Below are 27373 nucleotides of genomic sequence, written 5' to 3'. Positions count from 1 at the left end.
TGGGGAAGAAGAGCCCCTTGAATGGCTGGCTTTGAAGGCCAGTGGGGCTTGTATACATGAGAGCCACAGGGTGTAGAGAACAGAGATTCCACTTAGAAAGGGTGCATGAAAAATCTCATATGCTCCAAGACCCATGGCAGAGGCAGTGATTTGAAAGGAGCCTGGGGCAGACCCACCTGCTGATCTTGGAGAGCCTCCTGGAGAAGCAGGAGGCAATGAGAACTCCCCCTGGGGACACAGGTGCTGGCAGCAGCCATTTTGGGGATCTTGTCTACCATGAAGACACTGATACTGACAAGCACCATTTGGAGTGCTCTTGCTAGCCTAATAGTGCCCGGGGGGCTTACCTGCCCGCCAGCAGGCCAGCACCAGTCCTGGGACCCTCCGAGGCTGAGTAGACAGCTGCACAGGGACCTGGCTCCACGCACCAGCAGATGGCAGCCACTGCATAAGGCAGGGCCTGGCAGCCAATCAGGCCAAGTCAGTCCCACCTATCAGCTCACCCACAGCAGTCATCCCCACTACAAAAGAAGGACCCACACCCACACAACTCACAAAGGAAGCACCCCTAGAGCATATAGCTTCTTTTTTTTTTTTAAAGAAGATGTTGGGGGTAGAAGTTTATTTATTTATTTATTTTTGCTGTGTTGGGTCTTCGTTTCTGTGCAAGGGCTTTCTCTAGTTGTGGCAAGCGGGGGCCACTCTTCATCGCAGTGCGCAGGCCTCTCACTATCGCGGCCTCTCTTGTTGCTGAGCACAGGCTCCAGACGCGCAGGCTCAGTAGTTGTGGCTCACGGCTCTAGTTGCTCCGTGGCATGTGGGATCCTCCCAGACCAGGGCTCGAACCCGTGTCCCCTGCATTAGCAGGCAGATTCTCAACTGCTGTGCCACCAGGGAAGCCCATAGAGCATATAGCTTTGATGACCAAAGGGGAGTGTGCTGCTGGGCCCCATAAGATGTATCCTACATAAGGTCATTTCTCCAAGATCAGGGAAATGACCTACCTAATACATAGAAATAGGCACAGAGAATTAAGCACAATGAGGACAGAGAGGAACAAGTTCCAAATAGAGGAACAAGTTCCAAATGACGGAACAAGACAAAACCCCAGAAGAAGAACTAAGTGAAGTGGTGATAAGCAATATCTGATAAAGAGTTCAAGGTAATGATCATAAAGATGTTCAACAAACTCAGGAGAAGAATGGATGAACACAGTGAGAAGTTTAACAAAGAGTTCGAAAATATAAAGAAGAACCAAGCAAAACTAAAGGATACATAACTGAAATTTAAAAATACACTAGAATGAATTAATAGTAGTTTAGATAATACAGAGGAATGGATCAGCAGACTACAAGACAGAGAAATGGAAATCACTCAAGCTGAACAGAGAAAAAAGAAAAAAGAATTTTTTAAAATGAGAAGAGTTTAAGAGACCTCTTAGACAACATGAAGCATACTAACATTGCATTATAACAATCCCAAAAGTAGAAGGAAAGGCAGAAATCTTATTTGAAGAGAAAATTGATGAAAACTTCCCTAGCGTGGAAAAGGAAACAGAAATGCAGGTCCAGGAAACAGAGTCCCAAACAAGATGAGCCCAGACAGGTCCACACCAAGTCATATTGTAATTACAATGGCAAAAATTAGAAATAAAGAGAGAATTTTAAAAGCAGCAAGAGAAAAGCAACTAGTGACATACAAGTGAACTCCCACAGGACTATCAACTAAGTGTTCAGCAGAAACTTTGCAGGCCAGAAGGGGATGGCACAATATTTTCAAAGTGATGAAGAGGAAAACCTACAACCAAGAATAGCCTACCTGGGAAATTTTATATATATATATATAAAATTTATATATATGTATATGATATATATGTAATATGCGTGTGTGTGTATATATACAGGCTGTTATATATGAAACTCATGGTAACCACAAACCAAAAATCTATAATACATACACACAAAAAATAGAGACAGGAATCCAAACATAACACTGAAGATAGGCACAAAATCACAAGAAAAGAGAGAAAAAGAAGAAGAAAGCAACAGAAAGAACTAAAACATAACCAGAAAACAAAATGGCATTAAGTATATACCTGGCAATAGTTACTTTAACTGTAATTGGACTAAATATTTCGATCAAAAGACAAAGAGTGGTGGAATGAATACAAAAGCAAGACCTATATATATGCTGCCTACAAGAGACTCACTTCAGATCTAAAGACACACAGAGACTGAAAGTGAGAGGATAGAAAAATATATTCCATGCAAATGAAAAGAAAGCTAGGGTATCAAACTTATATGAGACAAAATAGCTTTTAAAACAAAGACTGTAATGAGACAAAGAAGGACATTACAAAATGTAAAGGGATCAATTCAAGAAGAAGATATGACAATTGTAAATATAAATGCACCAACATAGGAGCACCTAAATACAAAATGCAAATATTAACAGACATAAAGGGAGAAATTGACAGTAACACAATAATGGTAGGGGGATTTAACACCCCACTTACATCAATGGATAGATCATCCAGACAGAAAATCAATAAGGAAACAGTGGCCTTAAATGACACATTAGACCAGATGAACTTAATAGATATATACAAAGGCAAAATACACATTCTTTTCAAGTGCACATGGAACATTCTGCAGGATGGATTACATGCTAGTCCACAAAACAGGTCTCGATAAATTTAAGAAGACTGAAATCATATCAAGCATCTTTTCCAATCACAATGGTATGAGACTAGAAATCAACTACAAGGAAAAAAACTGCAAAAAACACAGACGCATGGAGGCTAAACAATGTGCTACTAAACAACCAATGGGTCACTGAAGAAATTAAAAAATACCTAGAGACAAATGAAAATGGAAATGCAGCAATCCAAAATCTATGGGATGCAGCAAAAGCAGGTCTAAGAGAAAAGTTCACAGCAATTCAAACCTACCTCAGGAAATAAGAAAAAAATCTCAAATAAATGATCTAACCTTACACCTAAAGGAAGTAGAAAAAGAAAAACAAACAAAACCCAAAGTTAGTAGAAGGAAAGAGATCATAAAAATCAGAGCAGAAATAAACAAAATAGAGACCAAAAAGAAAAAGACAAAGAAAAGATCAATGAAACTAAGATCTGGTTCTTTGAAAAGAAAAATAAAATTGATAAAACTTTATCCAAACTCATCAAGAAAAAAAGAGGGCCCAAATAAACAAGCATAGAAATGAAAGAGAAGTTACAACCAACATCACAGAAATACAAAGGATCACAAGAGATTACTACAAACCATTATATACCAATAAAATGGACAACCTAGAAGAAATGGATGAATTCCTAGCAATGTACAATCTCCCAAGACTGAATCAGGAAGAAATAGAAAATCTGAACAGACTGATTACTAGTAAAGAAATTAAATCAATAATTTAAAAAAATCTCCCAACAAACAAAAGTCCAAGACCAGAGAGCTTCACAGGTGAATTAAACCAAATATTTAAGGAAGAGTTAATGACTATACTTTTCAAACTATTCCAAAAAATTGAAGAGGAAGGAATGCTTCCAAACTCATTCTATAAGGCCAACATTCACACTGATAACAAAACCAGGCAAAAATACCACAGAAAAAGAACATTATAGGCCAATATCCCTGATGAACATGGATGTAAAAATCTTCAACAAAATATTAGCAAAAAGGATCAAACACCATAATCAAGTGGAATTTATCCCAGGGATGCAAGGATTATTCAATATCTGCAAATCAATCAATGTGATACACCACATTAACAAACTGAAGAACAAAGATCATATGATCATCTCAATAGATGCAGAAAAAGCTCTTGACAAAATTGCACACCCATTCATGATAAAAGCTCAATAAAGGGAACATACCTCAACACAATAAAGGCCATATATGACAAGTCTACAGCCAACATCATATTCAGTGGTGAAAAGCTGAAAGCATTCCCTCTAAAATAAGGAACAGACAAAGATGCCCACTCATGACACTTTTATTCAACCTAGTATTGGAAATTCTAGCCACAGCAATCAGACAAGAAAAAGAAATTTTAAAAATCCAAATATAGGGACTTCCCTGGTGGAGCAGTGGTTAAGAATCTGCTTGCCAACGCAGGGGACATGGGTTTGAGCCCTGGTCCGGGAAGATCCCACATGCCGTGGAGCAATTAAGCCCATGAGCCACAACTACTGAGCCTGGGCTCTAGAGCCCACATGCCACAACTACTGAAGCCCGTGTGCCTAGAGCTCATGCTCTGCAACAAGAGAAGTCACTGTAATGAGAGGCTTGTGCACCACAATGAAGAGCAACCCCCACTTGCTGCAACTAGAGAAAGCCTGCACCCAGCAACAAAGACCCAACACACACACACACACAAATAATTTGAATTGTAAAAGAAGTAAAACTGTCACTGTTTGCAGATGACATAATACTATATATAGAAAATCCTAAATACACCACCAAAAAAACTATTAGAACTAATATTATCAAAAAGATAACAAATAACAAGTGTTAGTCAGGATGTGGAAAAAAGGGAACTGTCATGCACTGTTGGTGGAGATGTAAATTAGTGCAGCCTCTATGGAGAACAGCATGGAGGTTCCTCCAAAATTAAAAATAGAACTACCGTATGATCCAGCAATGACTCTTCTGGGTATTTTTCTTAAAAAAAAAAACAACAACCAAAAGCCTAATTCAAAAAGATATACGCACCTTTATGCTCACTGCAGCATTATTCACAATAGCCAAGATATGGAAGCAACCAAAGTATTCATCGATAGATGAGTGGACAAAGAAGATGTGGTATATGTATACAATTGAATTACTCAGCCATAAAAAAGAAGGAAATCTTGCCATTTGTGAAAACATGAGTGGATCTAGAGGGTATTATGCTAAGTGAAATTAGTCAGCCAGAGAAAGACAAATTCTGTATAATTTCACTTATATGTGGAATCTAAAAAACAAAACAAATGAACAGTCATAACATACAGAAAGAGAGTCATAAATACAGAGAACAAACTGGTGGTTGCTGGTGAGGGGAATGAATGAAATAGGTGAGGAAGATGAAGAGTTACAAACTTACAGTTGTAAAATAAATACGCCACAGGGATGAAATATACAGCATGCAAAATATAGTCAGTACACAGACCTACTAGAGATTGGACTTGAGGATATGGGGAAGGGGAAGGGTAAGCTGTGACAAAGCGCGAGAGAGGCATGGACATATATACACTACCAAACGTAAGGTAGATAGCTAGTGGGAAGCAGCCGCACAGCACAGGGAGATCAGCTCAGTGCTTTGTGACCACCTGGAGGCGTGGGATAGGGAGGGTGGGAGGGAGGGAGACGCAAGAGGGAAGAGATATGGGAACATATGTATATGTATAACTGATTTACTTTGTTATAAAGCAGAAACTAACACACCATTGTAAAGCAATTATACTCCAATAAAGATGTAAAATATATATATATATATATAGTCAATAATATTGTAATAACTTTGTAAGGTGACAGATTTTGTATGGTAACTAGACTTATCATGGTGATCATTTTGTAATGTATAAAAATATGGATCACTATGTTGTACACCTGAAACTAATATTTTTAAGTCAGTTATACTTTAAAAAATAATTAATTAATAAAAATAAAATTGAAGTTACAGGATTCTAGAAATTCACTTTGAGGTAGTTACCTGAGGGACAAGTCCTCAAACAGAACTTAGGGTTATAAGCAAGCTCAAAACCTGTCAATATTCTCAGATCTGCCCATAAGCTGAGAACTTCCTGACATAAAACCGAAATTTACCATGAGGTTTACTAAGTTGCTCTAGCTGAAAAAGAATGAAACAAGAAGTCTGTGCTGGAGGCAGCTGAGAAGCAAAAGAAAACTGAAAGGGCCCTTGGAATAGGGGGTTATCATTAAAGTCCTCTCAATTAGGCTTACACCCATACCTAGTAGATAAATAGAACAGACCTAGACACATGCTGGTGAATACGGCTCAGACAGGTTGGATACGTTGGAAAGAAATGGACCAGAGGTGAGGCTAGGACTTCCAGAAGTCATCTCTCCCTGTAGTAGCTCAAGGAAGAGTAAGGGAGATGATATTCCACCAGTGGGCTGGAGCTCAGGGCAGCTCCGTGTGGGGAGGAATAGATAGTCCTGTTGTAACAAAGGGGCCAGTGGAACTTCAAGGAGGAATTTAGGGCAGCCCAGGGCCAGGGAATGCAACTCTAGGATCTAAATCCAGGGTAAGTTCCTACTAAAAGTTTGTTAAAGATATTAAAATGTTCCCCAAGAGGCCAGATGCAGTAGTAGCCCAGAGTGGGGGAAGCCCTGGATGGACTCCAATACCCAAAATCTTACTTGACAGCTCCTCTCAGGGCCCTCAAATGACCTTCAAACTCAACATATCAGAAACAAAAAACTCATGAAAAACTTGTTTCCTGAAAGCCAGGTCTCAGCCCTGATGCCCCTTCCCTCACCCTCCATATCCAATTCCTTTTGTCTGACCATTTGTCTCCATCTCCATCACGATGCTAGTTCAAGCCACTCCCTTTGTTTGTGTGGATTTAGAAGTAACCTCCTAAAGAATATCTCCTGAACCACTTTTGTCTCTATAGTAATCTGTTCTCACCCGCTACCAGAGAGGGCATCTTTTCAAAATGCAGATCTAGTCATGTCATACCGTTGGTCAAAATGCTTTAAAGCATTCTCACTACTTTGAAGATAAAGGAGAAACTCCTTATGACAGTCTACAAAGCCCGGAATGCTCTGGCTTCTACCCACCTCTCTATAGCCTTTCTAGCTCCACACTGCCCTCAGCCATCTGTTCTGGCCATTTTGTCCTTCTTTAAGCCCTCTGCACTCACTAGATTCTGTCTAGCCAAAGGGCCTCTCATCTAGGAAGTCCACCTTATCCTTTCAGACTTTAGCTCAAACAGCTTCTCTCCAGGAAAGCTTTCTTGACCTCCCTGGCCAGGTTAACTCTCTCTTTTCTGGGTGACTTATACTGGGAATTGCTCTACAGTTGCAATTTAACACTGATTCACACAGTTTGTTTTTATTACTATTTCTCTGTAGATTCCCTAAGCTCCATGAGTGCAAGGTGAGGGTCTGTTTATTTCTCACCACTAGACCTCAAGCTCTCAGAAAACAGCAAACGGGCCAAGCATTGTTGAAAAACAAAAATGAATGAATGGCACAGAAATGTAAGCCAGAAAGAGCCAGGGACCACCTGAGTGTCTTTCTTCCTGTTTCTGATCTCCCTTATATGTGACCAGTAATGATTTTAAAACACAGTTTGTCACAAAATGCTCCCCTAGTCCAGGAACTCCTTGGTGAATGTCCTAAGACCTGACTGACGCAGAGCGAGATTCCTGGTTATAACTCCATCAAGGGACAAGGCTTTGGGCACTGTCAAGTCAGCATCTGTAAGTCTTGTTGATGAAATTAGGATTTTTCTTCTTGCAATGTAAGTGTAATTTTAATGGCAGGTCATCTTTGAGATGTATAGAGTATAAAAATTGTGAAACCTAGGACAATGGGAAAATATTCTCATAATAGTGTTTAACATGTTAGGCTAGAAATGAAAGAAAAGTTATTTTTAAAGACCTTATTAATGAGATAATCTAGAAGAATCATTGCTAGAAAAATAATTTTTAATCAAATGTAACATCTACATGTATTTTCTGACAGAGAAGAAACTCTCTTTCAAAGGCTTCCATATTAACAACTCATAAAAGATAGAACAAGTGAGGAATCATACTTTCTGATTGTTTAATTCACTTTTTAAAAAATTATATTAGCACTTTAATATCCATGCTTTTCAAGGTGGAAGTGAAAGGTATTAAATACTTGACATTGTGATTACTTCTTTTTTTTTTTATGTTTCAGACCAAGACTCTCTACTTCTTCCATCAAAGTTCTCATATTTAATATATTATTTTCAAATAATCCACAGTAAATATCCATAATATGCTTCCTAGTATGACTCTAGTCATTTAAGAACTTTAGTTCTAAAGTCCACGTGTTTGTTTGTTGAATGAAAAGTCTACTCTTAAGTGTTTTTAGAAATTCCAAAAGGTTCTGTTTTGAAGCACCAAACCTAATGAAAAATAAACATGCTTTTACAGGCAAAACACACATACTCATGCACATGTGCACATAGATAGATATACCTAACATAAAAGTTTTAGAATATCATCAGTAATACTAACAGAACTCACTTACTGAGTGAGTGTGCCAGCACTGGGTTGAACAATTTATAGATATTATCTCCTCCCACCCACTACAACTTTGTGAAGCAGACTATATTTCTGTTCCCATTTTATCATTTAAAAAATTCTGATAAAATACTAAGGCTATACTAAGAGTTAAAATATACTAAGAGTTAAAATACTAAGGCTATACTAAGAGTTAAACAAATTGCTTGAAGTCATAGCCATTAAGGGTGATAACCTTGGTTAAATAAAACGGTCTGAAATGGAACAATTAATACATAAACAAACTAAATTGTTTATTGTTAATCAATTTTTGGCAGGGTTGCCGAGGGTCTGACTTTCCCATACACACATCAGCATAACCTAAAATACCAAGGACTGAAAGAAGGCAATTACTACAGAACAAACAAGATGCTGATTAGTATATCATCCTTTCCATCCCAAATAAAAATGTCATTCATCTCACTCACATAATTCAAAAGCTAAAAAAATAACCCTGTAGAAAATACCAATTAGTAGTTTGCGGTGAATAAATGTTGACTTTGTCTCTGATTAATGCTCTGGAAATAATGAGAATTGGTTCCAATAAAGTGGTCTTTCTTTGTTGCTAAATTTCAAGGAGTGCAAATCAAAAGTTCAACATAAATAGACAAAATCTTCAGGAAACTGGGTGATAGTCACCATTCTGAATGACTATTGTCATCCTGTTTGTGTTTCTATTTCTCACAGGAGTTTTAGTTAAAATCTTAAACAGTCTCATGCTTGAAAATTTTGTCTTTCCTGATTTAACAAGAAGCCCCATGCAGGGGCAAAATTTGCAAAGTAATTACCATGGAGTGGTCACATTATTTCAATATTTGTCAGGGACCATCTTTATCCCTGTAGAACATATGTGTGCTCATTCTACTCTACTGCTCTGTGCCCCCAAGACCCTCAATGCTGTTCTTGATGCAGTCAACATCATTCTTTTAAGCATTATAAAGCATATTCCTTAAAAATAATTCTGTGGAATCTACTCTACTGAACTGAGACACATATCAAGTTAATGTCAAAGCTACATTGGCAATGCACTAGAATGTTAGAATAGAGTTCATTTCTTCACTCTAATCATTATTTAAGCAATCATATTTCTGATTTTATAATTCTCTTTTGGGAGTTGTGATACATATTTCAAAAATCCCCTGAGAACTGGAATATTTCTCTCTTGACCCAGAAAAGGGAAACTATAATAGGTTTTCAAAATGAAAACACCCAGTATTACCTTTGCCTAGTGTGCTACAAAAGGAACTCATTAGCATTCAGTCACTGAGGGACCTCTGGACCAGGTGTCAGGAACTGAATTCTAGATGCTGAGCACTCCGCCACTCACCTTTTCGACCTGCTAAGGGACTCATAGGTGTTCTCCGTCCAGAACCAAGCTTATTCACCTCTGAAATGGGCTCACAGTAAAAACCCTACACCAACTCATTTATATCAGCTGCACAAAGAGTCATTGGTCCAAAAAACAAAAAATAGACACTTGATTCAATAAAATGTAAACTATAACTGCCAGTATTGGCACTGTAGTTTATTCTATGAGAATCTAATTAGAATACTTTAATGTTCTGTAGGAAAGTACAATGGGGGAAAATGGGCAACTTTGCTAAGCTAGCCTCACCGAGTTAAATCTATTGATGGTACTTTAATAATCCTGCATTTAATATCTTATTTCCTAATTAATTTTCAGAAAGATTCTCAAAAAACTTCAGATTTCCCTATTTTCCAATATGTCTATATGGATAGTTATGTGTGGAAGAAAGATGTTTTCAGGGAAAGTAACTAAATTAATAGCATTTAGTTAGGTCCCTTTTAACTGATAACTAGTAGAACTATATTTTGTCCAAACAACAGTCCATCTAACTTAAAATAAATCTAGATAATAACAAGCTTTCTACACAGACAACAGAAAGGAGTTTACTCCACAAAGGCCAGTGGATTGGTTCCATTTGTCATGCTCTGCAGTGGTTAACAAGAGTGTAGACAGGATGTTTATCATTGTTAACACTAGAATTTTTTTTTTAACGTCATCATTTCAACCACTTACTTAGTTTGCCATAACAAAGCACTAGCTTAGTTTTATTGATCTTTGCTATCGTTTCCTTCATTTATTTCTGATCTGATCTTTATGATTTCTTTCCCTCTGCTAACACTGGGGTATTTTGTTCTTCTTTCTCTAATTGCTTGAGGTGCAAGGTTAGGTTGTTTATTCGAGATGTTTCCTGTTTCTTAAGGTAGGATTGTATTGCTATAAACTTCCCTCTTAGAACTCGTTTTGCTGTATCCCATAGGTTTTGGGTCATCGTGTCTCCACTGTCATTTGTTGCTAGGTATTTTTTGATTTCCTCTTTGATTTCTTCAGTGATCACTTCATTATTAAGTAGTGTATTGTTTAGCCTCCATGTGTTTGTATATTTTACAGATCTTTTGCTGTAATTGATATCGAGTTTCATAGTGTTGTGGTCGGAAAAGATACTTGATACAATTTCAATTTTCTTAAATTTAACAAGGCTTGATTTGTGACCCAAGATATGATCTATCCTGGAGAATGTTCCAAACGCACTTGAGAAAAATGTGTATTCTGTTGTTTTTGGATGGAAAATGTCCTATAAATATCTATTAAGTCCATCTTGTTTAATGTATCATTTAAAGCTTGTGTTTCCTTATTTTCATTTTGGATGATCTGTCCATTGGTGAAAGTGGGGTGTTAAAGTCCCCTACTATGAATGTGTTACTGTCAATTTCCCCTTTTATGGCTGTTAGTATTTGCCTTATGTATTGAGGGGCTCCTATGTTGGATGCATAAATACTTACAATTGTTATATCTTCTTCTTGGATTGATCCATTGATCATTATGTAGTGTCCTTCTTTGTCTCTTCTAATAGTCTTTATTTTAAAGTCTATTTTGTCTGATATGAGAATTGTTACCCCAGTTTTCTTTTGGTTTCCATTTGCATGGAATATCTTTTTCCATCCCCTCACTTTCAGTCTGTATGTGTCCCTAGGACTGAAGTGGGTCTCTTGTAGACAGCAAATATATGGGTCTTGTTTTTGTATCCATTCAGCCAGTCTGTGTCTTTTGGTGGGAGCATTTAATCCATTTACAATTAAGGTAATTATCGATATGTATGTTCCTATTCCCATTTTCTTAATTGTTTTGGATTTGTTATTGTAGGTCTTTTCCTTCTCTTGTGTTTCCTGACTAGAGAAGATCCTTTAGCAATTGTTGCAAAGCTGGTTTGGTGGTTCTGAACTCTTTCAGCTTTTGCTTGTCTGTAAAGGTTTTAATTTCTCCATCAAATCTGAATGAGATCCTTGCTGGGTAGAGTGATCTTGGTTGTAGGTTTCTCTCCTTCATCACTTTAAATATGTCCTGCCACTCCCTTCTGGCTTGCAGAGTTTCTGCTTAAAGATCAGCAGTTAACCTTATGGGGATTCCCTTGTGTGTTATTTGTTGTTTTTCCCTTGCTGCTTTTAATATGTTTTCTTTGTATTTAAATTTTGACAGTTTGATTAATATGTGTCTTGGCATGTTTCTCCTTGGATTTATCCTGTATGGGACTCTCTGTGCTTCCTGGACTTGATTAACTATTTCCTTTCCCATATTAGGGAAGTTTTCAACTATAATCTCTTCAAATATTTTCTCAGTCCCTTTCTTTTTCTCTTCTTCTTATGGAACCCCTATAATTAGAATGTTGGTGCGTTTAATGTTGTCCCAGAGGTCTCTGAGACTGTCCTCAGCTCTTTTCATTCTTTTTTCTTTATTCTGCTCTGCAGTAGTTATTTCCACTATTTTATCTTCCAGGTCATTTATCCGTTCTTCTGCCTCAGTTATTCTGCTATTGATCCCATCTAGAGTATTTTTAATTTCATTTATTGTGTTGTTTATCGTTGCTTGTTTCCTCTTTAGTTCTTCTAGGTCCTTGTTAAATGTTTCTTGCATTTTGTCTCTTCTATTTCCAAGATTTTGGATCATCTTTACTATCATTATTCTGATTTCTTTTTCAGGTAGACTGCCTATTTCCTCTTCATTTGTTAGGTCTGGTGCATTTTTATCTTGCTCTTTCATCTGCTGTGTGTTTTTCTGTCTTCTCATTTTGCTTATCTTACTGTGTTTGGGGTCTCCTTTTTTGCAGGCTGCAGGTTCGTAGTTTCCGTTGTTTTTGGTGTCTGTCTCCAGTGGCTAAAGTTGGTCCAGTGGGTTGTGTAGGCTTCCTGGTGGAGGGGACTAGTGCCTTTGTTCTTGTGGATGAGGCTGGATCTTGTCTTTCTGGTGGGCAGGTCCACGTCTGGTGGTGTGTTTTGGGGTGTCTGTGGACTTACTATGATTTTAGGCAGCCTCTCTGCCAATGGGTGGGGTTGTGTTCCTCTCTTGCTTGTTGTTTGGCATAGGGTGTCCAGCACTGTAGCCTGCTGGTCGTTGAGTGAAGCTGGGTGTTGGTGTTGAGATGGAGATCTCTGGGAGATTTTCGCCGCTTGATATTACGTGGAGCTGGGAGGTCTCTTGTGGACCAGTGTCCTGAAGTTGGCTCTCCCACCTCAGAGGCACAGCACTGACTCCTGGCTGCAGCACCAAGAGCCTTTCATCCACACGGCATCTCGGTCTGATCCGGTAGCTCCGCATAGCCAGCCCTCTCAAAGCACTAGCTTAATATGCAGCAGTGAGCTTTCCTTCTGATTTAAAAGCTGTATGCATCTCTGACAGTTATGAGCAATGCTTTTTATGGCTTTGTTTGCCTTTTTCTAAAATGAAATGACAATTCATTTTCCATAAATAAGCTGAACAGTCTTTGCAGCAGATATTTTTCCTTTGAAGTAAATTTAAAAGAGATTTTCAGATGTGTATATATATTTTTTCTTAAGTTGCAAATGGAAAACACCTCCAAAAGTTTTGCCTTATGACATCTGGTAGAAAGCCTTGTAAAGCTGGATCCACTCTACAGGCAAATGACAAACCCTCTGAAAGTCATAATTTACAATTCTTTTTGAACAGATAATTTTCCACATGTTAAGATTCGGTTGTTTCTTTCCTGTTATATTAGAAACACAATAATAAAGCCATTGCTTTAGAACAAGAAAGCCTGTTGACTCTTGAGCTAACAGATTTTATAAAAAGTACAAATTTTGAAGTGTCCTATTTTTCATTTGGAGGTAGCTATACTTTTTAAAATTTACTTGCTTACTTCCTATACTCAATGTAGAGCTATGGAAAATCTCCAGAGTAGAAGGCAAGAGACTTCAGGTTCTGGTCTGGGCCCTAGCATTAGTTTTTAAGAAACACTAGTTTTTGAGAAAAACAGTGAAACTCTTTGGGCCTCAGTTCTCACAACTATAAAACTAGGCAAGATAGTCTTCAAATCTTCCAGGTCTACAACTCTGTGACTCTATGATTTCATAACCCAAAGGAGGTAATTTGATATAAGTAAGATGGCTTGAGTCCATAAGGAATATTTGTGAATTCTAGTATTAATTACCAAGGGAAGTAACTGCCCATGGTAAGATTTTAGAAAGCACAGCTGTGTCTGATAGTAAAGGGAGTGTTTAGAAAGCATCCTATTAATTAAGGCTTTTCTTTCTTCCTCAATTTTCCTAGGGTATTGTATACATTGACAATTGAATCTGCTTTCAATGACATGTCTTTTCTCTTAAGGAACTGTTTTTATTAGATATAATAGATTTATTTTTATCATAAATATAAAATGATACATGTTATCTCCTACAAATATATAAAAAGAAAGTGGATCTCTAGCCAGCACACAATATGTAAGTTAAAATAGCTTATAGGCATAATACTTTGCATTTAATTATTCTATACTATCATCTAGGAGTCACATAAATTTTTAGTATTTACCATAGGTATGTGGATTATCTGTATTTTATACATAGGGAAACAGGCAGAGGATAAACATGGGACCTACTCTTGAATACATAGTAATCTCTGAGCAGGTCAAAGATGAAAGTCCTTACTCTCCCATCCCAGTGGAAGCTATTATGCTTAGCTCACCATTACTACCTTCCCCCTGCCTCTGGAATTTTATAATTCATACATTTCTAAATATCTTTATAGCACTGACAAAAAAATTGACTAGAACCACGAACAACATAAAAAATCATAAGCAAAAACCACAAGCAAAAACTGGCAATAATATGAGTATAAAATGAAATGAGACTAATACCTTTAATATGTAAATTTGTGGAACAAACAGGAAATAAAGGTAGGATCCCTATTGATAAATCATGGACATGTGAGCATATTATATGATCTGGCTTTCAAAAATGAGGAAAACAAGTTTAATAAATCTAATTTAAAAGTACAAACTCATTAATAATAAAAGAAATACAAATTGACACTATAAGAAATATCTTCTTTAACATGCCAAAGGAAAAAATATTTACAGAGGGCTAATACTCATTGAGAGGATATGATGAGATCACTATTCTCATATGCTGCTAGAGGGAATTTAAGTTGTCACATTTACTGGAAAGCAATTTGGGGATACAATGTGTATTAAGTGTCTTAAAGATGTTCCATAGTTTTGGCCCAGTGATTCCCATTCTAGGAATGCACCCAAAAGAAATAATCTAAAATGCACATATATATGCAAAAACCCCACCATTTTCACTGCAAATATTATTTATAACAGAAAACAACCTAAATGTCCCAAAATAAAGGAATAGTTAAATAAATTATGGCACATCCATAGCATAGAAAGTTATACAGCACCTAATACCATTCATGAAGTACTTTCAGTGACATGTGAAAAGGTTGATGAAATAGAGGGGGAACAAATTGCAAAGCTATATACACAGTGTATCTAAAGTATGTTAATATTTATGGTAGATCATAGACCTAAACATAAAAATAAAACCATAAAGCCCTTCAAAGAAAAAATATGAGTATATTTTCATAACCTGAGAGTGGGCAAAGATTTCTTAGAATGTAGAAAGTGATAACCATAGAAGAAAAATTTGATAAATTAGATTTCATCAAAATTTAAAACTTGTGCTCATCAAAGGACAACATCAAGAAAAAGAATAGGCAAGCCACATACTTAACAGAAAATATCCACAAATCATGTCTGACAAAGGACTTATATCCAGAACATATAATGAATTACTATAACAACAACAACAACGACTACAGCATAATAATAATTTAAAAATAAGCATACTCACAGCAGACACTTCACAAAGGAAAATATACAAATGGTCAATAAGCACATAAAAAAAGTGTTCCACATCATTCATCATTACGGAAATACAAGCTAAAATCCCACTACACATCCACTAGAATGGCTAAAATACCAAAGACTAAAAATACCAAATGTTGGCAAGGATGCAAAGCAACCAGACTCTTACACATACCTAGTTGGAATGTAAAATTGATACAATCACTTTAGGAAAAGGTTTGGTAGTTTCTTATGAAATTAAACATACACATATTCTTTGACCCAGCAATTCTACTCCTAAGCATTTATCTGAGAGAAATCAAAACTTATATCCACAAAAAGGCTTGTACAAGAATGTAAATAGCAGCTCTCATCACAACAGCCAAAAACTGAAGTCAACTCAAGTGTCCATCACTATGGGAACAGATAAATTGTGATGTGTTCATGCAACAGAGTCCTACTGAACAATGAAAAGGAATTAACTACTTTTCATACAACAACATCGATGAGTCTCACAGATATAATGCTGAGCAAAAGAAACACAAAGACAACATACTGAGTCATTTCACGTATAGGAATTTCTTAAACAGGTAAAACAAATATAAGGTGTTACCATGTGATACTGCAATCCCAATCCTGGGCGTATATTCAGAGGAAACTCTAATTCGAAATGATACATGCACCCTAATGTTCATGGCAGCACTATTTACAATAGTCAAGAAACGGAAGCAAGTAAAACTCCATTGACAGATGAATGGATAAAGGAGGTGTGGTATATATACACAATGGGACATTAATCAGCCATAGAAAAGAGTGAAATAATGCCCTTTGCAGCAACATGGATGGACCTACAGATTATCATATTAAGTGAAGTAAGACAGAAAGACAAATATCATATGATATCACTTATATGTGGAATCTTAAAAACTGATATAAATGAACTTACTTACAAAACAAATAGACTCACAGACATAGAAAACAAACTTATGGTTACCAAAGCGGATAGCGGGAGCTGGGGGGAGAGATAAATTAGGAGTTTGGGATTAACATATACACACTACTATATATAAAATAGATAAACTACAAGGACCTACTATATAGCATAGGGAACTATATTCAATATCTTACAATGATATATAATGGAAAAGAATCTGAAAAAAATATTTTATATATATATATAATCACTTTGCTGTACACCTGAAACTAACACAACCTTGTAAATTAACTATACTTCAATTAAAAAAATAAATATAAGGTAAAGTAAAAAATATTGTCTCAAGAATGAGAAGAAGAGCAAATAGGGACGGTCTGGAAAGAGACATGAGGGGTTTTCTGGGTAGGTTAAAATGTTCTCTATCATGGTAAGATATGTGTATTGGTCTGATAGGACTGCCATAAGAAAGCACCACAGACTGGGAGGCTTAAACAACAGAAATTTATTTCTCACAATTCTAGGGACTGAAAATTCAAGATCAAGGTGCTGGAAGGTTTAGTTTCATTCTGAAGCCCCTTCCCTTGGCTTGTAGGTGGCCACTATCTCCCTGTGTGCTCACGTGGCCCTCTCTGGGTGCAGAGAGAGATCTCTGGTGTCTCTTCCTCTTCTTATAAGGACAGCAGTCCTATCAGATTAAGGACCCATCCTAATGACCTCACTTAACCTTATTATATGCCCTATCTCCAAATACAGGCACAGTGGGGGTTAGGGCTTAAAATTATGAACTTTAGGAGACATAATTCAGTCCATAAGAGAACAGTTACATGAGTAGATCCACATGCCAACATTGCACAGTTATGATTTGTCTTTTCAATGTTCATAAATTCTACCTCAAAAAAATTATAAATTGAGGGTTGGAGAGTGGATAAAGGAATAGATGAAACAATAATTACATGAAATAATAATTAGAATGTTGAACAATTTTGAACTTTGTTGATATGTACATAAGGATTCAGTATTCTACTTTGTGTAAATCATTCTATTTACTTTGTATATGTTTTACAGTTTTTATAATAAAAAGTCTAATAAACAAAGGAAAATGACGTGTCAATGGAAGATACTTTGTAGAGATGACAACTTTGTGTGACATTCTCCTGAGTTGAGCTCCATCTTAGGTATGTTTGTATTGTGTTTCTTGGGCAGGTCATCTTCTGGGCTTGATTCACTCATCTAGAGAATGCACTCATAATATAGACTTATTGAGTGTTCATTAGGTGCAAGGCACTATGGTGGGCTTACCTGACATTATCACCAAAGTCCTATTCAGTATTTAAATTCTATCACCATTTTATGTCATCAATGCAGATCACCCTCTCTTTTGCTACATATAATTCTCATGACTTTTAACCTTTATATCTTGTGTTTATTTTTCCTTCCTGTAGAGATAAGATTCAATAGGCCAGTGCAGCAGTCATCTTTCAGCAGATTTGTTTTCTACTGCAATCTTTTGGTCTAGTGAGATTTCTGGAAGATACATTCAAGAAAATAGGTGACACCCACAGCCAATATAATACTCAATGGTGAAAAGCTGAAAGCCTTCCCACTAAAATCTGGAACAAGACAAGGATGCCCACTCTCACCACTTCTATTCAACATAGTATTGGAGTCCTAGCCACAGCAATCAGACAAGACAAAGAAATAAAAGGTGTCCAAATTGGAAGGGAAGAGGTAAATGTGTCATTATGTGCAGATGACCTGATACTCTATATAGAAAATCCTAAAGACTCCACACAAAAACTACTAGAACTGATAAAAGAATTCAGCAAAGTAGCAGGATACAAGATTAACATACAGAAATTGGTTGCATTTCTCTACACTAAACAATGAAATATCAGAAAAGGAATGTAAAAAAAGTCCTTTTTAAAAAATTCTATACCATTTATCATATTTTTAATTAATTTTTATTGGAGTAGAGTTGATTTAAAACATTGTGTTAGTTTCTGCTGTACAGCAAAGTGAATCAGTTATATATATACACATATCTACTCTTTTTAAGAATCTATTCCCATATAGAGTATTGAGTAGAGTTCCCTGTTCTATACAGTAAAACAATCCCTTTAAAAATTGCATCCAGAAAATAAAAATATGTAGGAATAAACCTGACCAAGAAGGTGAAAGATTTATATGCTGAGAACTATAAAATATTAATTAAGGAAACTGAAGGTGATCCAAAGAAATGGAAAGATATCTCATGCTCTTGGATTGGAAGAATTAATATCGTTAAAATGGCCATATTACCCAAAGCAATCTACAGATTTAATGCAATCCCTATCAAATTACCCAGGACATTTTTCACAGAACTAGAACAAATAATTCTAAAATTTATATGGAACCATAAAGACCCAGAATTGTCAAAGCAACCCTGAGGGAAAACAACAAAGCAGGAGGCATAATCCTCCCAGATTCAGACAATACTACAAAGCTACAGTAATCAAAACAGCATGGTATTGGCACAGAGACAGACATGTGGATCAATGGAACAGAATAGAGAGTGCTTAAATAAACCCACACACCTACTGTCAATTAATCTTTGACAAAGGAGGCAAGAATATACAATGGAGAAAAATTCACTTTAGCAAATGGTATTGGGAAAGTTGGAAAATGCATATAAATCAATGAAGCTAGAACACATCCTCATGCCATACACAAAAATAAACTTGAAATGGCTTAAAGACTTAAATATAAGACAGGATACCATAAAACTCCTAGAAGAGAACATAGGCAAAATATTCTCTGACATAAATTGTAGCAATACTTTCTTAGGTCAGTCTTCCAAGGCAACAGAAATAAAAGCAATAATAAACAAATGGGACCTAATCAAATTTAGAAGCTTTTCTACAGTTAAAGGAAACCATAAACAAAATGAAAAGACAAATTACAGACTGGGAGAAAACATTTGCAAATGATGAGACTGACAAGGGTTTAATTTCCAAAATATACAAACAGCTCATACAACTCAATAACAAAAAACAACCAACCCAATGAATAAATGGGCAGAAGACTTAGATAGACATTTCTCCATAGAGATGTAGATGTACAGAATGGACATGTGGACACAGAGGGGGAAGGGGAGGGTGGGATGAATTGGGAGATTTGGTTTGACATAGATACACTACCATGTGTAAAATGGATGGCTAGTGGGAACCTGCTGTATAGCACAGAGAGTTCAGCTTGGTGCTCTGTGACAACCTAGATGGGTGGGATGGGGGGGGGTGGGAGGGAGGTCCAAGAGGGAGGGGATATAGGTATACATATAGCTGATTCACTTCATTGTACAGCAGAAACTAACACAACATTGTAGAGCAATTATACTCCAATTAAAAAAAAGAAGAAGACATACAGATGGCCAAGAGGCACTTTTAAAGATGCTCAAAATTGCTAATTATTATAGAAATGTATATCAAAACTACAATGAGGTGCCACCTCACAACAGTCAGAATGGCCATCATCAAAAAGTCTATAAATAACAAATGCTGGATTGCGTGTGGAGAAAAGGGAACCCTCCTACACTGTTGGTGGGATGTAAGCTGGGGCAGCCAGTATGGAAAACAGTATGGAGGTTCCTAAAAAATAACAACTAAAAATAGAGTTACCATATGATCCAGCAATCCCACTCTTGGGCATATATCCAGACAAAACTATAATTCAAAGAGACACATGCATCTCTATGCTCATTGCAACCCTGTTTACAACAGCCAAGACATGGAAACAACCTAAATGTCCACCGACAGATGAATGGAAAAAGAAGATGTGGTACATATACCCAATGGAATGTTACTCAGCTATGAAAAAGAGTGAAATAATGCCATTTGCAACAACATGGATGGACCTAGAGATTATCGTACTAAGTGAAGTCAAAAAGAGAAAGACAAATACCATATGATATCACTTATATGTGGAATCTAAAATATGACACAAAAGAATTTATCTATGAAACAGAAACAGACTCACAGACCTAGAGAACAGACTTGTGTTGACATGGGGGAGGGAAGGCAGGGAAGGGATGGATTGGGAGTTAGGGGTTAGCAGATGCAAACTATTATATATAGAATGGATAAACAACAAGGTCCAACCGTATAGCATAGGGAACTATATTCAATATCCTGTGATAAACCATAATGGAAAAGAATATAGAAAAGAATGTATGTGTATGTGTGTGTACATGTGTATAACTGAGTCACTCTGCTGTACAGCAGAAATTAACACAACATTGTAAATCAACTATACTTCAATTAAAAATATACAAAAAATAAAAATTAAAAAATAGTAGAATAACTAAAAAAGAAAATAGATGACAATATGGAGAATTTTATGAAAGGACTGAACTCTTTTCAAGGAATTAAACTAAAATTCTAATATAAATAAGCAAATATAGCTAAATGAATAAATATGAGAATTAAATAGATGATTCCAAAGGCAGATTAAAGTCAGTATAAGTGAGGATTAGTGAAATTGAAGATAGTTAGTATAAAACATCCAGACTGAAGTATGAGAATAAAATAATAGAAAATGTAGAAAACAGATAGGAGACATATAAGGTAAAGTGAAAATGTCAAACACACATTTAATCAAAGAACCAGAATAGGAAGAGAGAGATTTGGGCAAAAACATTATTTGAGTCAAAGAGATTGGCTAGGATTTGTAAAAATTATCAACCTAAGATATCAAGGCTTCAGCTCAAGAAACTAAAATCCCAACCAGGATGCAAAAATCATAGTCAAACTGCTGAAAATGAAAGATAAAGAAAGGATCAAAAAGCAGGTATGCAAGGCAGTGGTAGGGGGGACACTATCTTCAAGGTCTCAGTAATAAGACTTATAGCTGAATGTGAAACATAGTAATGAAAGCTAGAAATCAGTGGAATGACACATTTAAAATTAAACAAACCTGCCAGTCTAGAATTCTATATTCAGCAAAAACATCCTTCAAAAAAGAAAGTGAAATAAGATGTTTTAACACAAACAGAAATGGAGAGTGTTTGTCACCAGCAGACTTTTCCTAAAAGAAGATTACTAAGGGAATTTTCAAGTGACCCAGATGGAAGCAGGAGAATGCAGCAAGGAATGAAGAGCAACAGAAAGGGTAAAAAGGGCATAAATATGAATAAGCATCAACTATATAAAAAGAATTGCGTCTTATAGGATTTTAAATATATATGTGAACATAATGCCTGACAACAAAAGCACAAAAGTTAAGGAGAGTACATAGAGTTTAAGTTTTTAAATTCTTGCATTATATGAGAAATGCTAAAAGTTCTAATTCATAATAAACTCTAATAGACCACGGATACATGTTGAAATGTTATAGCAACCATGAAAAGATTAATACATAAATGTATAACTAGCAAGCAAATACTGAGAGATGGAATAATATTTTTAAATACTTGAATCTAAATGAAGGTAAGATATAATTTTTTTCCTTTTAAATGGAAGTAGAACTCCAGAATCTGTTGGATCTAAGTCTTTGATCTATTTTGAGGAAAAAACTTTTTAAAAGAAGAGGAAAAAATAAAAAATTAAGTCATGAGTATTGACAATAAATATTGTCAATTTATATGTGCCTTCTGTAAGTATCGCATTTAAGTCCATGAAGTTACTAACGAAAAATTACCCAGGACAGGAACTTTGCCACAGAGTTCAATCATATATAGAAATTACTTCTAAGGAAAGAAAAGTAATTTCAAAAACATAGGTAGTTCTGGGGAAGCCAATTTACTCTAAGAAGTTGAAACATTCAAGATAATTTAATGTGGAGAAAACAGTGACAAAAATTACTTTTTAGGAGATGATGAGATGCCTGATATTTTATTTCTTAAGGTAAAGAAGGATATAATTTACTCAAAGGATGTTTGTTCATAATCCAAGGAAATAGTATTTGATAGATGTGGTTTTATTGTCTGAGATCTCACTGCAGCAATGTTCTGTGAAACCGTATTAGAATTAAGAATTTTTATTCTTTTAGTAACTGGGTAAATCTCCCAATGTAGAGTTCAAAGAGGATATTTTTACATGAATATATTATCTTTATAGCAAAATCTTTTATTTTTGCTGTACGTGGGCCTCTCACTCTTGTGGTCTCTCCCGTTGCGGAACACAGGCTCCGGACGCGCAGGCCCAGCGGCCACGGCTCACGGGCCCAGCCGCTCCGCGGCACGTGGGATACTCCCAGACAGGGGCACGAACCCAAGTCCCCTGCATCGGCAGGCGGACTCTCAACCACTGCGCCACCAGGGAAGCCCTATAGCAAAATCTTTTAAAAGAATTAATTATATGTGTGTATGTACACGCACACGCACACACAGAGGCATGAGTGGAAGTAACTGACATCCACAGTTATTCTATAAACTGAAATTTCAAGATGACTTAAATTTCTTGATGAAGGGCCACCAACATCTTTTATAAGGAAATATATTAACTACTTACATATTACATATTACCTACTTTTTAAAAAATGGAAATTAAAAAAGTATTACATACTTTCCAATATACTTAAAACAACTAAAAATAACATATACTTTTATTGACAATTAAGGAATAATTATTATTGACATAAATTATTATACTATCTTACAATGTTCAAAGGGACAACAGGAATGCTAAACTCCTTTTTTAAAAATTCTACACTACCCCCTTTAAAAAAAAAATTCTCCTAATTTTTACAGTTTCCCTGCTTCCTCCTTGACTTCAGACCACAGTTCCTGTTTTCACTGCTGCAGTGTTCCTGCCCTGTAATCCACTGTAAATTTGGGAGCCAATATCTAACATAATAGTTCATAGGACCTTCATGGCAACCTCAGATCCTCTCCTGTGAATTAGGTGAATGTTGGCCACGGAAAGTGCAAGGACTTTTACAGACATCACTTTTCTCCTTTTCCATTTATGGCTTTTGGGTGGAATTTCCCATAGGTGAGGTTTCCCTATAAGTGAACTATATGGAAGTGACAGCTATATGTTCATTGACTTTTATTAATGATGCGTATAATGTCAGACCTACTTCCATCTGAACGTCACCTTTTAACTTATTCAGGAAATTGGTTCTATTTAGTTCCCAGATGCAAGTGGGTAGGGTGGGGTGGGAGGTGAGGGAACAAGGAGCTACCATCGACTGAGAAGGGATCATGTGAAATAAAGCTCAGTCACCCTGTGATATCAAATATAATTCTTATAGCCAGCCTATGACACACCTATTGACAACTCCATTTTACTATTAAGGAAAAAAAAAAAAGACTTGCAGAAAAAAGGCAAAGGTAAACTGACTTGCCAAAAATCACATTGCTAGAAAATAGCAGAGCTGAGATTAAAACCCTGGTATGTTTCAGTGTCTCCTTTTTTTCCCTTCCACTACACCAAAGCTTTGGAAAATCTCAGGGATTAACTGGAAAGGATGAATGCTGGAGAATGTTCTATGGTGAAAACATAGCTCCAACATTCTGAGCAATATTGTTGTGGCTCTAAAACTGCACAGAGATGAAAAAGATGGCATCAAAATCTAAAATCCTCTAAAGAAAAAGTGAACAATACTTTTTAATTTTTTAAGCATAAATTTCCTTTATTAAAATATAGTAGACATTCAGAAAAATCATAAGTTTAAATCTCAGTTAATTTTTATAAAGTGAACAACTCATGTTACTACCTCCCAGATCAAAGAGTAGAACGTATGGCACCCTAGAAGGCCCAGGCTCTTTCTCACACACAAAGAAACTACTACTCTGACCTCTATCATCATAAATTATTTTTGTCTGCTTTGGAACATGCTATGAAATGACATCATGAAACATGAACTCTTTTGTGTCTGCTTATTTCACTCTACATTTGTGAAATGTAATTATGTTGTTGCCTGTTGAAGTAATTTATTCATTTTCATTATTGTGTAGTATTCCTCTGTGACTATACCACCACATATTCATCCACTTTACTGTTGATGAGAACTTGGATAGTTATGATACTACTTTTCACATTCTGGTACATGTCTTTTGGCAAACATATGTATGCATCTCTGCAAGGTTTGTGCCTAGGACCAGAATAGCTGGGATATGCAGCTTTAAGAGATACTAGGTGACAATTTTCCAAAGTGCTCATGTCAATTTACACTCCCTCAGAGTAGAAAAGTTACAGTTGCTCCAAATCCTTGTCCTTGCAGACACTTAAAATTGTCTGTCTTTTTCACATTTTTTCCCAGCTTTTTTGAGATATGATTGAAAATAGCATTGCATAAATTTAAGGTATACAAAGTGATAATTATATATATATATATATATATATATATATAGTGAAGTGATTACCACAATATGGTTAGTTTACACAACTATGAGCTCATATGTTACCATTCTTTTGTGTGTGTGGTGAAAACATTTAAGATCTACTCTCTTAGCAAATTTCAAGTATACAATATTTTAACTACAGTCATCATGCTATACATTAGATCCCCAGAACTTATTTATCTTATAACTGATATTTTGACCAATATCTCTCCATTTTCTCTACCTCCCCCACCTCTGGTAATCACTATTCTACCCTCTGCTTCTACGAATTCAACTTTTTTAGATTCCACACACAAGTGTAATCTAAAAGTGTCTTTCTGTGTCTGGCTTATTTCACTTAGCATAATGCCCTCCAGGTTCATACACATTACTGCAGATCGCAAAATTTCCTTCTTTCTTCGGGCTGAATAATACTCCATTGTGTATGTATACCACAGTTTATTTATGCATTCATCCATCAATGGACATTTAAGTTGTTCCCATGTCGTGGCTATTGTGAATAATGCTGGAGTGAATATAGGGTGCACATATCTCTTTGAGATAGTGATTTAATTTCCTTTGGATATATACCCAGAAGTGGGATTGCTGGATCATATAATTGTTCCATTTTTAATTTTTTGAGGAAGCTCCAGTGTTTTCTATAATGGTTGTATTGATTTATAGTCCCACCAACAGTGGGGCATAATTGTTCCCTTTTCTTCATACCTTCACCAACAACCATCTTTTGTCTTTTTAATAATAGCAATTCTCATAGGTGTGAGGTAGTATCTCATTGAGGTTTTGATTTGTATTTCCCTAATGATTAGTGATGTTGAATACCTTTTCGTGTACCTGTTGGTCATTTGTATGTCTTCTTCAGAAAAATGTCTATTCAGGTCCTTTGCCCATTTTTTAATTGGATTAATTTTTGCCATTGAGTTGTATGAGTTCTTTATATATTTTGGATATTAACCCTTTATAATTTCTCCCATTCCATAGTTCACCTTTCATCTTGTTGATTGTTTTCTGTTTGTTGTTGCTATACAGAAGCATTTTAACTTGATGTAACCCACTCATTTATTTTTGCTTCTGCTGCCAAGACCAATGTCAAGGAGCTTTTCCTCTATGTTTTCTTTGAGTCTTCTTTCCTTTTTTCTTAGCCCAACTAAAGTTTTATCAGTTATGTTTATGTTTTCAAAAACACAACTCAGTTTTGTTGATCTTTTCTATTGTTTTCCTATTCTCTGTTTCATTTACTTCTATGCTACTCTTTATCATTTCCTTCTGTAGGTGTCCTCTTCATAGTGTTTAACAGGCCACAAACATGAACAGGGGTGATATCTAAGATTTCATAACCTGAGGATGGATATATTCCTAGAAAATCCGAGTTAATATGCTGAGAGCATGGTTCCACAGAATACAAAATACAATGGTATTTGAGTTGTTTTTATTCTGCACTAAGCATAAATAGTATTCTGTGTGCTGAGCTGAAACAATATCACCTTGTCTAACATTGTTTCTTGAGAAAATATGGTTCAAATACTAAATACTATCCATGTACTTTCTTGCAACAACAGATCTCATCTGACTCCCCAGTGTCTGACTTAAGTCAGAAAAGGCATATCCTTTCTCAATTCTATAGAGTAGTGAAGAAGACTACATTTCTTCTCTGTAGGAGCTGGTTAAATCTGGCTCCTTGACTGCTTCCTGCCATGTGGGTCATAAGTGTGGGTAAGAAGTGATGTTACTAATGACAGTCTGAAGTGGACATTGGGTACCAGATTTGGAATGGGGGGTTCCATAAAAGAAATTAAGGTTACATTCAACTCTACAGCTGAATGTGAGTAGGGATGGGAGGAGTGGGGAGAACAGTCCTGAACTTCAGAAACAAAGGGACATGCCTCAGCAAGCAAGAAATAAATGGCTTCTTGCATCTCAGAGGCTGCTTCTTCCCCAGAAAAATAGGCCTATTTTATTTATTAAACAAATGTCCAAAATGTGCAGTATGCTTTAGAACCACAAGTAAATATCTTTGATAGCATATTCTTAACAAGACCCACTGCAGCTCTTTTCAATGCATGGCCTTCTATATACCCATACATTTCCTTAGTCCAAGGCAAAATGGCCCAGGGCAACCCTATCTTTAGAGAACATACTTCATGAGGAATGGATACTCCATATTTAAAATATTCTTATCCAACTTCCCTTCCACTGCATCTGTGTATGTTGCCTGTGTTTCAGCCTTGTACTCACCTAGGCATTAAATCCCTCGCCTTCACCAATTTCTGCAAAAAAAAATAAAAATCAAAAAAATCAAAAAATCAAAAATCCAATCACAGCAAGTTTTTTGTGAGAGTGGAAGTTTATTGAAGATTTTGGACATTTTGGGGAAGTACTATACAACATTCCACCAACTCTCTACATTCTTCCTTCCCCTTTTTCCATGTCTTCAATCTCTTCCCCTTCCCAGTTCAAAGTAATTCAGTATGGTCCTCTATCAGTCAGGGCAGGCTGGGATGTGCTGTGGTACAAAACAACCCCCAAACCAGTCACTTAATACAAACATTTATATGGGAATGAGACCTTCATTGATGTGCTTTGAAAGTACCCACAGAGATAATCTGAGCCTAAGCTCTACGTTTATATCTTTTGTACCATGGATAGTTACTCTGATACTGAAAATATTACAATATGCCGAGGAGGACGTT

General features: G+C 36.2%; 1 long non-coding RNA gene across 1 annotated transcript in view; it reads right to left on the bottom strand.

Annotated features, from left to right (window-relative positions):
• LOC132424994 (uncharacterized) overlaps positions 1–27373 on the bottom strand; it is a 111302-nt gene that overhangs the window by 70853 nt on the left and 13076 nt on the right. Inside the window, exon 2 of the long non-coding RNA XR_009519320.1 lies at positions 26919–26950. This is a non-coding gene — a long non-coding RNA (uncharacterized lncRNA). The remainder of the gene's footprint in view (positions 1–26918; positions 26951–27373) is intronic.

Source organism: Delphinus delphis, chromosome 4 (genome assembly GCF_949987515.2).
Source record: "Delphinus delphis chromosome 4, mDelDel1.2, whole genome shotgun sequence".
Classification (NCBI taxonomy): domain Eukaryota; kingdom Metazoa; phylum Chordata; class Mammalia; order Artiodactyla; family Delphinidae; genus Delphinus; species Delphinus delphis.
This window is presented reverse-complemented; position numbering and strand designations above follow the sequence as displayed.